Source organism: Marmota marmota, unplaced genomic scaffold, assembly GCF_001458135.2.
Source record: "Marmota marmota marmota unplaced genomic scaffold, marMar, whole genome shotgun sequence".
In the NCBI taxonomy this organism is placed as follows: domain Eukaryota; kingdom Metazoa; phylum Chordata; class Mammalia; order Rodentia; family Sciuridae; genus Marmota; species Marmota marmota.
Window position 1 is genome coordinate 12,152,711 of NW_025999968.1, and position 6,783 is coordinate 12,159,493.

Sequence of the window (6,783 nt, forward strand, 5' to 3'; positions counted from 1 at the left end):
TTTGGGAATTTAAGGAATAATTAGGATTCATACCTGAACAAACAGAAGGCAATTGTTAAGCAAATGGTGAGTGAAAGTGGAAGGCATGAAATATATTTTCTCTTTCTGTGTGTGTGTGTATGTGTGCGTGTGTGTATGTGTGTGTGTATGTGTGTGTGTATCTGCTACAATACAGTCTACAGAATTCAGATATGTTAAGATTCCATAACTTGTAGCCCTATACTTTTTTGTCTTTCCTGCACTAAAAGTCACATAAAAGTTGTCCTAAAAGTAAAAACAGTTTAACTGTAGAGAAAATTTATCAATTCCTCATTGAAGGTCTGAGTCTCAAAGAATTTTTAGTAGGAAGACAATTACTGTCACGAATATGGCTTGTTACTGGAGAACTAAAAGTTGAGTCTCCCTGGGGAATGAGATAGAACCATGTTGTTGGCTTTTTCCTTCTGAAGTGTTTGTTCCCATTTAAAATAATCACAACACTTTCTGTTTTCTTGGTATTTGCGAATAAGGCAACAATAGAAGACTCTTCCATGGTTTGGTCCATTGTTAGAAACAACAAGTCTCTTAGATCTTCGGCCACACTTGCATAAGGGAGGTGTCATTTTCCCACTCTTCCAAGGCTCCTGTAGATTCATTGCAGAAGTTAATACAAGGGGCGGGGCAACCTTCTGACAAGAACTTTTTCTTGGGGAGCAATCAGATGATGCTGGCTTTTCTTCATGAATAGTGAAGGTCTGTTTTTTTGCTGGTGGGAAAACTGGGGGACTAGATGAATTCCTTTTAGAGACACCTAAAGAAAGAGGATGTTTCCCCCAAACTGAAGCATGAGATGCACTGACACTGTTAAAGGCACATAATTTGTGTTCAGGTAACTTAAAGGCAGACACATCTGAACCTGGATATTTAGCTTCTTTTACATATAAATAGTAGTGTGAGGACTCTTCTACACAATGGACTTAGTGGTCTCCAATTCCTGAAAAGTTTTCTTGATGCCTCCAAAATTTTCATGACTCAGCACTTCTGTCTCTTTTAAAACCATTATTCTTTCTTCAGAATTAAGCGAAGTCTCTACTTTTGTGTCACTAATAGGAAGTAGACTATCTATATTTTCCTCAGGTTGAGATGCTGGCAGTAAAACTGTGTCTTCCCATTCAGCCAACATAGGCAAACAGTCAAGAGTAGAACTTATTTCCATTTCAGAAACATGATTAACAGAAGGAATGGTAGTAGAGACAAGTACCAATTATGAATTAAATGTTGAAGACTTAGATTTGGTATTAACTACAAGATGTTCATTTTTATTTTTTATTTTTTTGCTTCTGCACATAGATAGATGAATACCTATGAATCCATAGACAAATCCAACAGCTTTAGAAATTCTGCATTTATACTTTCTTGTTGAAGGACCTTGTAATTTTCATTAGGCACCCATCTCTGATCATTTTCCAAGCAAGAAGAGCAGTATTGCGAGAATCATCCAACCCAGAATTCTATTCCCACTTCCTGCAAGGCACCGCTTAGTCCTTTTGGCTTTCTTCTATAGAAGAGCTTGTAAGTTGCTCTGAGATCAATCCAGGAATTTAAGAACATGGGTTTTAACAGTTGTTTTCTTTTACACTCATACTCCAGGCAAACCCCCAAGTCCCAGTCTGACCAAGTAACAAATGCACACAATTTTGCTGCAGAAGTAGAAGGCTCTGAAACTCCAGTAGCAAAAATAATTTTCTTCTGTTGCTGAATCTTATGAATCCATTTACAGAACTGAGATAAGCAAATCTTCAGAGGGGCTTCTTCATCAACTTGAGCCTGTTTTATGCCTGTCAGCTCCATGCAAAATTCTGAAAGAACTGGATGTTCTTGAGGCTGAACATAAGCATGGAATTTGCATTCAGTCTCTCCAGTTAATGTGTTCAGCAATACTGCTGGAAATTAAATTATTTTCCTGGCTATTGTGGTGTTTCCCATCATTCCAGCAGGTGGATTCAAAATCAATCACAATTAAGTAGTCATACAATGGATTTGCTTCTTCCTAGTTTCTCATTGCTGGTGCAATTGATTTTCTCCTAATTAATCCAAGCTGCCACACCAGGAGCTTGGTTGCCATCCCCAACACTCCGGGTTCTCCAAAGTCCAGCTGCCGGAAGTCCATGCAGAGCCTTTCTAATTAAGAAATGGAATTCTCCCAGACTCCTAGGTGGGCCCTGGGAGCTCTCCTCTGCAACACAAGGTGGGGGGAGGCTCTTTTCCAAACTGTCAGGATGCATGCTGTGTCTATGCACACTGTGAGAATGGTTACTTTCTCATTCCTGTATACATTTCTTCTGATTGGATGCACATATTTTATTTTAGCTTTTTCACTGCTGTCACTAAAAGGATTGATAAGCACAATCACAGAGGAGGAAAAGTTTATTTCAGGGCTCATGGTTTCAAAGGTCTTAATCCATAGGAAGGATGGCTCCATTCCTTGGGGTTCGAGGTGAGTCAGAACTTCATGGTGAAAAAGTGTGGCAGAGGAAACCAGGTCACATGATGATCAGAAAGCAGAGAGGTTCTACTCTCCAGATACAAAGTATGTCCCCTAGAGCCTTGCCCCAGTTAACCACTTCCTCCAGCCACACTCACCTGTCTTCAGTCACCACTTAGTTAATCCCATCAGGGATTAATTCACTGATTAGGTTAAGGATATGGCTCAATCATTTCTCCTCCATACATTCTCTCTCATTGTCTCTCATGTGAACTTTTGGGGGACACCACATTTGAACCATACACATTTCTTTCATTATTGAGCATGCACATTTTATCTTTCCTTTTTAGGGATCCTCTCCCATATAGTGGAAATACCCCACCTGCTTTCTAGATTGAGCTGCAGCTGTTGAGATGAATATCTTGGTCAGGGATTGTAGGCCCAAAGCAGAAGCATATTGCTAGTCAAGGAGGGATTTTTGGCACAGGTTTTGTGCAACAGCTGCTGTATTTTCAGTTTTGACCTTGGCAGACCTTTTCTTAGATGTGCTTTGCCAAAAATTATGGCTTATTTGCCATATTTTTCTCTTCCCTCAATTAGAAAAGAAGGAACGGTTGAGAGCTAAAGTGGGGTCAATATGGAGTTGAACCTCTAGCAAATGACACTCTTTCCTTATGAACATCCAAAATTTGGGAGATATTTGTGTATCCCTCCACTTCATTACATATGTATGTGTACATGTATATATGTAGTAAATCGGTCATTTCTTTCAATAGCAGATACCAAGAAATTGATGGTCTGTGATGGTTTGCTGATGTGTGCAGAGATTTTTGGTCTAGTGAAATATATCTATTTATATGTGCTCTTTTGAGATCCTATGTTTATTTCTTTTTCTAAAATTTCTTATATCCAAGATTTAAAAAAACAATCATTCCACACCAGTTGATTATAAAAATAAGAATTGATGATGTCTGGGACTAAAAATTCCCATTGCTTTTTGTTGCCATTCATTGTTTTGAAACTAACTGCCTGGGACATAGTTCCAGTGGTCTTATTTCCCTGAACCTCCTTGCACACCAGGATCTCTCCTCTAATGCACTTTCCCCATTACTACTGAAGAAATAGAGATCAAGATATGATTTTGAAATTGTCATATTTTCCTGTTTTCAACTCCTTGTGGTTCCTAATTTCCTACAGAATAAATTTTCTCCTCTTTATGTTCATATAAAAGGAGAGCCCTTCATCCTAATGAGGCAGGATGATCAACCCAAATTAAAATCTTACACTGGAGGTTTTGTTTTGTTTTGTTTTTTTTCTGTCTGCCTGACTGGAAGGCCCACTCATGCTTTGATGCTCATACATTCTGTGTTGCCTCAAGCTTTAACAACTCTAACATTAGTCAACACCAATGAGTTGTTTTGAACCCAAGCAATTCTTTTGTTTTAAGGAACAAGTACAGGACAACACAGGTTAACAAACACATTAAACCATCCCATTATGGGAATAAGAAATTAAAATTGAGTCAGAGAAAGAGAGCAATTAAGGGGGACTCTCCAATGAAAGTTTAGTTTTTCAGCAGAACAGTTTAAAAGCCCCTAGAGAGAGAGAGAGAGAGAGAGCGCCAACACTGTAACCTCCTTTGGGACCGCTGTATGCCGAGGGAGGTTTTTCTTGCTCCTAATAAATCTGTTGCTGAATTCTCACCCTCCTTAGTCTGCAAATTTCATTCTTGTGGTGTGTGAGACGAGCCCTCCAGCGCTCACTGGACCCCGTGTTACACCAGTGTGAAGCTCCAGCTTTCCATCCTGCGGTACCACTTTCTCACCTCCTCCCCACCTGTTTGTCATCCTTTCTCCCAGGGGCCCAAAATTCTAATTAAATGCTCTTTTTGGAACTTATGGTGCACTGTTATGCTTCTGAGAAGTTCCTTGTGGTATATGCATCAGATATTACCTTTAAATTCCCTCTCTTCCTTATCTTCATAGAAAATTCATACTCATCCTTCAGGATTCAACTCAAAGAATTCCTCATTATGAGATGCTTGAGTTAATTGTGTGTTTGTCTTGCCAGCTTATTGTGCACTCTTCATGGATAAGATAGTCAGTCATTCATCATTTCTATTGTGGTGTTGTAAGACCAGGAAGAGGAGCAGGAGGCTCTCTTATGTGACTGCCTCCGAAACACTGATTTTCCTTTCTGGCTGTTATTATCCCAGCTTGTTGTTGTTGCTTCTGGACCCAGCAAATGTGGGTGGTGGTCTCCACAGCCCCAGCTTGGATGCATTCAGACCCAAGCTGCCCACTCAGGTAGCACTTGCCCTTGAGAGATTCTGCCTGATTCCCTGACTAACACATACTGGATGTCTACACACATGCACATTTCCTCTGGGAGTAAGCTCTGCCCTGCCTCACACTGGCCCATAATTGACCAGGAAACTCAACTCTCATGTCCGTTGCACGGCTCAAGTGTGTGCATTGAAGGCAGTTGCTCCTTGCAGGTTCCTGGCCTCTTTACTCATTGGTTGATCTCCTTGCCCCTCTCTCCAATTAAATAATTCAGCTTATCATAATAACCCTAAGCCCTACATGCAATTATCATACCTATTTTATACATGAGGAAACTGAGGCACAGAGAGGTATGAATTCAAAAGTGCTAAGATACCCGAGCAGTCTGGCACGAGGGTCAATGTTCTCAACCCACTGTACTGTACTGGGTTGAGAACATTATTACTACTGTTCTCTGTAGTCTTTTATTGTAAACATCATGCTTAAGTTAGAAAATGAATTAATATTTTTATTGCCTACAACAAGCCAGTCTATTTATATAAATATAGATATATAAATAGATTTGAGTATATTAATTGAATCATTAAATCACTGGGAAATTGATGGAGCCATGGTTGAAATCCTCATTTGACAACTCTAAAGTAAATGATGTTTTAACTAAATATAACTGCTTTCTTAGTTTAGATTCCAAAAGTAATTTGTAAATATTTGTGTGTGAAGAAAATGTAACTTTACAGATGTATTCATGACAGGTGGCTGGTGAAAAGGTGAGTGATTTTAGGCTCTGAAAGTTTCTGCTGTGCAATGACATTTTGTTTAATTTTTCAACTCATATTATCAAATGCCTGACTTTAAAAAAAAGCCAAAAATGAGATGGAAAATTCAAAATTTTATTCCAGTGACTGAGTCCCATTGTGATGAGTAGACCAGAGTGAATAAATTGAACCTTGTGTATTCAGCACCTCAATTATTAAATGTATGTACAGAAACCTGTTCTGTCAAATTACCTGTAGGGTTTGTTGCTGCTGTTGCAGATCTGAGCCTTTATCTATTTGTGCTCTGTCATCATAACTGGATTTTGCCTTTTAAACTGAACACCAAATTAACCCATTAAATAGATATCACTGATTCCCATAGAACATCTGAATAATGTACATCAGTACTTGTTTTAATCATTTATTTTAATCGTGTTGCTCATTCAACAAGGTTAAACAAAAGTTACTGAAATCAAAAGTGTCAAATCATTAAACTTGTTTCAGATAGATTATAGCTGTTAGGACCTAAATGGAGAGGGAAGTATGTATATTTTTTGATTTTCTGCTTATTTTATAAGCCTCCCTACCTTTTTATTTTTCTTTTCACAATATTGGTAGACTGTAGATTATTTCTTTTTGTTTTATGCCTGGTTACTGTTTTTTTTTTTCCAGACTCACTTGCTTTTCTGGGAATCTGACACCAGCCACAGCTTGAAGACTGAAATTTCTCATTTTTCTCTTTCCAGGAGAGACTTCCTTGCTCTCATGCAGAGAGCAACAAAGGACTTTATTGGCATGACTGGCTTTGGCCTTGTGAATGGACCTTCTCATAGCATCTGAAAGCTGGTAGCAAAATGTCAGAATCCCAAATGGGGTGTGAAGAAATGCAGTCAATGAAGGAAACAAAATTCCTGGCAAGATCCAACACATGAGAGAGTCATTTAGCATTTGCTATGACTTGGAAAACCCAAGCATTTCTTTGCGTTCTCTGGCACATTTACAACCAATGGCTTTCTGTGGTAACCAGACATACTGGCTGTACTAAAGTGAACTGCTCATTTCTATCTCCATGTTGGAAGGTTATCTGGCTGGTCTATTAGCTATGACCTAGAGTATCAGCCAGTTGTCCTGTGTTCATTCAGTTGGGTCATTGTGCCCTGTCAGTGAGTCAGTTACAGAGTTCCATCTGGACAGAGGTAGAACAGATTATTTTTACCTGACTTTTGTAGTTTTTTAAACTTCCAAACTGGTAGAACAACAGGTAGTGGCTTTTAAGAGA

General features: G+C 38.9%; 1 pseudogene; it reads right to left on the reverse strand.

Moving 5' to 3' along the window:
- Positions 1–230: 230 nt before the first annotated feature.
- On the reverse strand, positions 231–2,104 carry LOC107136052 (annotated as a pseudogene).
- Between the last annotated feature and the right edge of the window lie 4,679 nt (positions 2,105–6,783).